This window comes from Bidens hawaiensis, unplaced genomic scaffold, assembly GCF_021521415.1.
Source record: "Bidens hawaiensis isolate Kalapana, Puna unplaced genomic scaffold, B.hawaiensis_p1.1 tig00003760_1, whole genome shotgun sequence".
In the NCBI taxonomy this organism is placed as follows: Eukaryota; Viridiplantae; Streptophyta; class Magnoliopsida; order Asterales; family Asteraceae; genus Bidens; species Bidens hawaiensis.
The window spans coordinates 1,451,303-1,458,156 of record NW_027491216.1 but is presented as its reverse complement, the minus strand read 5'-3'; the positions used below and the strand labels follow the sequence as shown (position 1 = coordinate 1,458,156).

The window sequence follows — 6,854 nt, the reverse complement described above, 5'->3', positions numbered from 1 at the left end:
AAAGACATCATCTGATATCTCATTATCTTATCTAGCAATCTCTTAATATACACTTATATTCAGAGCAATCTAGTCTGATTCTCACGCCGGAGGGTGGTCACAAGGAGGAACCCCCCCTTCTCAGTGACGAGCTTACGGTGTCTGTTTTGCAGGTCACCTGAAGAACAACCTTCTCTGCTGGACCTCACACTCGTGGGAAACATTACTTAACCCCCAGATTATCCGTAATCTGCCCCGGGTCACTTAGTGTTTCTTCACATACCCTGTAGCACCCATTGCACTTTCTTTTGCTCCTTGTGCCGTATCATAGGCCTTGTCTTTTACATACCCCGCAGCATCCATGGCACCCTCTTTCGCGTCTTGTGCCTTATCATAGGCTGTGTCTTTTGCATACTCCGCAGCATCAATTGCCTTGTCCTTTATATATCCTGCACCATCCATGGCACCTTCTTTCGTGCTTTGCGCCTTATCATAGGCCTTGTCTTTTGCATCTTTTGCGCCTTCTTTCACACTCTGCGTTTGCGCCTTGTCAAAGGCCTCGTCTTTCACATATCCCGTAGCATCTTTGGCCTTATCATAGGCCCCACCCGCAGCATCCATAGCGCCTTCTTTCGCACCTCGAGCCCTGTCTTTCACATACCCTGCAGCATCCTCTGCACCTTTTTTCGCACTTTGAGCCTTATCACATGCCGCATCTTTTGCATACCCTGCAGCACTACCGGCCTTGGCTGCCTTGTCATACGCTTCATCCTTTATCGAGCCCGATGTCTGGGAAGCTTTTTCCTTCAATTCACCCGCTTTCTCACCTGCATAGTTCTTCAAATCTTCCGCTTTATCCGCAGCGTATTCACCATTTCCTATAATTAATAGCCATCATTTGATTTCATTATTAACTATATATTCACATGGCGGTTTAAACCACATTATTCAATACTTACCGGTTAACTTGTCTTTGGCTTCCTCGGTACGAAGGCCAAGGCCTTCGGTGATCTTATCTTTGGCCCACCCGGCCCAAGATTCCGATGACTTTGGCATCTTTACCCGCCTCGACCGCTTGGTTTCCGGCGCTGGCCGCCTTTGCTTTGGCTTCCTCGTATTGATCAGTAGTGGCCGTGCCGTTGCACACGGCAGCCAGCAACAGCACCGTGATGACGGCGGTTTTAGCAACTTTAAAAGACATGATGTACGAACGTTCAGACTTCAGTGTGTAGCATTATTAACAAACTATTTTATGTATTGGATTAGATTGTGATCGGAAGTTGTGGAATGTTGGGAGATTAATATAGGGTTGGGAGGCGGCAAAAGGATTGAATAAGATGGAAGTGAAGGGTGGCGGTGGAAGATATACGTGGCAGACACCACATGTTGCGTCATGACACGTTTCAGCGGTTCAACTGCCACGTGTCTTACTCATTTTCTTTCACTTTAGACGAGTGGTGACTTGATACGTACGCCATTAATAATATTGGTTCCAAATCAAGTTTACTTAGGAAATTATATACTTTATTGTAAATAGAGTTGACAATTAATGTTTTAATAGGTTTTAACAAGCTAGAAATAATGTGTTTAACAAAAGTATCAAATATTAATATGACTCGTTTAAATATTTTATATGTTAAGATTATAAAACAGTTTTAAGTATCATGTGTCGATAAAGGAAAATGATAAAGTATAGTCTATTAATTTCAATTATTTAAGAAAATAAAAAAATCACATACCGCACTTTTTTATTATAAAGTATTATTGTGTCTTAAGTAGGTACCCAATGTCAGCCCTAATTGCAAATACACCTTCGTTTTAACGGTGTAGTATAGATAAAATTAGCTGTCGAAACGACATACTAAAAATGTAAAAAACTTCCTATGTTGATCATCAAAAACATGTCGTAACGCCATACTAAAAAATTTAAAAAAACTTCATATGGTTACCATTAAAAAAATCAATAACTTAAATATAAATATATACATATATAATAACAAATTAGAGAACATAGTAAAACAAGAATACTGTTACACCCCGACTAGCACAATGCGGAAGCGTAAAACGGGAATGTAACAGACACCTCTGATATCAACACATTGTTTATAAAGAAACATTACAAACTAATTTACAATATAATACATTTCTTCGTTCTATCATTGTTTTACAGTCTAGGCGATACAGACAAAACTAGTTCGTTAACTATACATTCTTACTACTATCGCCCTTGCTTCTATTCACGTAGCATCAACCACACACTTCAGGTAAGTAACAGATCATCAAATTACTCCGATTTAGGTACACCTGAAAAGCAGTTTAAAACGGGTCAACTACTAGAGTTGGTGAGTTTCACAAGTTTCAAGAAATCAGTAATGAGTATTCACAAGTCAACACTTGTAATCATGAAATAAGTATGTATGTATATAAATGATGTATGTGATGTAATTATGCTAAGCTACAGTGAAGCCTGGACTGTTCGTGCTGCGTGCCTCCATTTCCCACGCTCATTCAACCACTGTGGCCCCTTTCCGCCCACAACATGCCCCGGTAGCTATGTCCAACACTACATAGCTGGTTCGTAAAAATTATGGTCATGTGCAAACGGTTTTGGTGTCTCGGCAAACCGTGCCGGCTCCGTTTGGGTTTGTCAAACCAATAGTACTATTTACAAGCCACCGGCTCGAAGTTAATCACTGTGATCGTGGGGACTTCGTGTGTTAGCACTTAGATAATTCACATCAGTACATGTTTCAGGTATGTATATAGATATAAGCAAACATGCTTTTCACCCCAAAAGTTCGTAAAACAGTTTAAAAGTGGGGTCATGAAACTCACGGTTTAGTAGATATTCAGTACTGTATCAACTCGTGGTTTGTTCAGTCCGCTATCAGTAGTTACTATAATCAATATTATAATAATATTAATATTTTAATATTATTATAATCTCAATACTAAACTGGGCTGTATAACTAATCTGGGTGTAGCTGAAACGCCCAGAAAGTGGTAATAGGCTTAGGTTGTGATGTTGTTCAATGTCTAATATCTAGAACTGAACTTGGCTCAGATTCCCGTTTTCCCAGCTGGGCCAAGTTGTTCGTTTACGCGTTCAGAAAACAGTTATGGGAAAATAAGCTTGGGTAAATGTATTGGTTAATAAAATGATTAAGTTATAAAGAAAGATCACATACTGGGGTCCCGGATTAGCCACGGGGCCCGTTTCCGTTTATACAGTTTGATTTGAGAAGAAACGCGCGCACAATCCACCCGGATTGTCCAGGTTTCTCATATAAAAGTTCATTTTCACTTAATTAGTCCAAACATATGATTTTTGATCACTCTTGATGTTTTGATTTTCCTGCAGGTTCACTAGTCGCGAACTTGCCGGTTGTTATAAAAACTGAATTTATTTAATATTCAGATTGGCATAATTAATTAACCGTTAATAATTAAATTATAAAATTTAACCACTTATCAATTAAAATATTTAGATTTTTATAAAAATATTTCTGGAATTTATTTACTGATTTATTAATTTATAAAAATTCATTTTATCAGCTATATTTCGTCTGAAAATCGTCCGTTTACCCCAAACAATTTCCAAAAATTCACCAAAAATTCCTGAATACTCAAATCATGTCCCAAAATAACCTGTATCAATTCCAGAATGTAAAAAGCTCGTGCAATATTCTTTTCGGCCCTAATTCGGCTGTAAAAATTCACACGAACGCAAATAAACAAAACACCTTTAAACTTCTCCAAATGATTCAAAAATTTATATGTGATAAAAATACATCAAATCTGAGTTTCCAGAAAAATTTCATAATTTTTGAAGTATTTTAGGTATTTTTCCCAAATAAACGTTCCAATTCGGTAATAAATTTGCCAAATATTATCGGATGGTCGAAAAATTACCAAATTTGAAAAGGGACTCATTGACATGATCTCTGATGTCCCTGAAAAATTTCAAGTCCAAAAAATATGCACATCAGAACCTTAACCTAAATAGCCCGTAAGCGAGTGTTTCGGCATTACCTTAGCGGGTTTGGCTCGTTTCCGACCTTTTAATCGAGTTTTCAGGTTCTTGTGCTTCTAAGCAAGCTAGGTACAAGTCCTATATCACAAACCAAGCAATATTTCATCAACATAACAGCCCTTAACTTAGGGTTTCGGCTAGTGCACAAAAACGAACTTTTGAACCGTAAAAACGCCGTTTCAACCCTTTCATCCGTGTTCATGGCCAAAAAAGCAATCAAAACAGGTTCCTTACCGTGTTTATGATCAAAACATGTTTATGAACTATTTTTACGATTTTTACACGGTTCGGAATGATTTTTAGTAACCAAGACATGTTTTTATGGTATTAAACAAGTTTAAACAAGTTCAAAAGCTACTTATTTAAGCCCTTTACCTTAGGGTTTGGAGGTTTTTTGGAATTTTAGGATGCAGCTGCTTGGACCTCAGATTTTATAAACCAAATTGGATAAACAAGCTTCCTAAACAAGTTATATAAAAAAAATGGGTGGTGGGGTGGGCTGGTCCGATCGGAAGGATGGTTTGGGCCCCCTTGGGCCCATTTTGGCCCAAAAATCTGTTTTCTCAAGCCCAATACGAAAAGCCCGGTCCAAATTTAGTTCGGGTTCGGGTTTTGGCGCGAAAAACTTATCGGGTGCGTTAAACAACGCGAAAACGAGTGTTTTTCGGCTAGTTTTGTGTAAAATTATAAAAACATACTATACGTTTGTAAAAATCAAAAATATTTTCACGGATCTCTTAAAACATTTCAAATAAGTGTTTGGTAAGTCTTTTTCGGCTTAACGGATGATACAACGCTTGGTTTGTAACTATCTTTCGCGTTTACATCTATAATGGGTAGTTAAACGAGCATATTTTTGTTTAACTTGTTTGCTATCAAACTAAGGCCATATTTCTAATGTTTTAGCTTTTATAGATCGTATATCACTTATAGATGGCCCCCCGAGATATCTGGGTCATAACCCGACCCGTTCGGTTAATCGTTCGTTTGTTACGCAAAATGAGTTTATCTGCTTAATCGGTAAATACGTACTGAGGTGTACCTTGTTTTGGCTCAAATGTCACAAATACTTTAGGGGGGGTGGGGGGAATTGCAAACTACACAAAGTTTAGCAAAAGCAAAAGTTTGTCAATCAAATTAAAACAGTTTAGAACTTTGAAAGATCTAATTTGAAATAACTTAAAAGTTAAGGAACTAAAACCACAAAACTTTATAGTTTAATATAGCATTTAAGTTTCTTTAATATATATAATACTTTTGATTTAATTGTTGTTTCTCAAATCACAAATATCACTGTTAGTGTCATCGGTCATCAAACTAAGAAATTGAAAACTTGTAATTCGATTAAGGGTTACAAATAATATTTTGTAATTCGGTAGCATTCGACGTTTTGAAAATAATAAATAAATTAATTAATTATTATTAATTATGTATTATTATTTGTTAACAATTAAATAATAAAATAATATAAATGATGGTTTAAAATAGATTGACCTAGGCAAATATGGACTTAGTGTGCTAATGTGCCTAAGGTACATGGGCTTAAGTTATACTCCCTACGTCCCAGTCAAAGTGTCTTAGTTTGAAAAGCACAAAGTTTAAGGTGGATTGAATGATTAGTTTTTTTGCTAACCAAATGACAATAATGCCCTTGGAAATTGGGTCCACCATATTGTTTATTAATGCTAGTTGTGTGTGCTTAAGGGTAAATTTGAAAATTGACTAATAAATTTTGAAAGTGGACATTTATAATGGGACAAATAAAAAAGGAAATATGGACACTTTTAATGGGACGGAGGGAGTATATACCTTAAACTCTTAAACCCTCGGCACTTTCCATTTTTAACAACACACACTCAAAACACACATACACACCTTGAATACAAGAATTTTGCAAGAGCAAGTTCAACACATTTCAAGGAAACACAAGAAGGAAAACGTTAAAGATATAGATCGATTAGAGGCACGTTTTAAGTTATAAGCTCGTTTGTTTAAGTTCGGCTCGTTTATGATTTTTAGATCTAGATAAAATAGGGTTTGTAAACTAAGATAAGAATCGAACTTGAACTTAACCAAGTTAAATCTTTGGTTTATAATAATAATAATAATAATAATAATAATAATAATAATAACAATAATACTCCAGAAATAAGTCACTTCAGCAGCCTTCGATGGTTATACGGGTATCCAAAATACAAACGAGATGGATGTTTGTTGTCCCAACCATTCTTTTAGTCCCAAGCTTGCTAAAGAAAGGGATTCTATTCCTTGGCAATCAAAGCCCAAAGATCTATGAATTAGCGCATGCTTAACTAGCCAAGCAGACAAATTACCCTGCATCTTTTTATCTCTCCCGCATTTTTTTGTAGGTATAAGTATTTCAGATTTCTGAAGATTGAGCCACAACTTTTTATTCTGTACAAAGGAATCCTGTCTAATTTACTAATTCGTGGGAAGATACTGAACTTTTGTATTTGAAAAATGTTTCAGGAGGAATCTCTGAGGTAGATGGCGGTAACAATAACAATAATAATAATAATAATAATAATAATAATAGACGGAAGCAGCAACAACAACTAACAATAATAATAATAATAATAATAATAATAATAATAATGTAAACAAGAAAAGAAGAAGAAATAGGAAGCGGCTGTAGACAATATATAAATAAGTGGGATGGGAAGTATGACATATAGATATGTTAGTTGGAATGGTTAAGTCTGTGTTGTTTGATTGGGAGAACTCGGGTTCGAGTCCCGGTTCTTGCTATCCTTTTTGCAAGATGGTTATAGACTTAGATGCAAGTTAAAGCCCAATTGCCCTGAGCTGTTTGGTTAATCAA

General features: G+C 36.2%; 1 pseudogene across 1 annotated transcript; it reads right to left on the bottom strand.

Annotated features, from left to right (window-relative positions):
* Positions 1 to 243: 243 nt before the first annotated feature.
* Positions 244 to 1,180, bottom strand: LOC143624311 (uncharacterized; annotated as a pseudogene). Its single transcript, XR_013152087.1, has 3 exons — positions 939 to 1,180; positions 720 to 857; positions 244 to 608 (listed from the first exon to the last, which is right to left on the bottom strand). The product of XR_013152087.1 is annotated as an uncharacterized LOC143624311 (transcript).
* Positions 1,181 to 6,854: the final 5,674 nt, after the last annotated feature.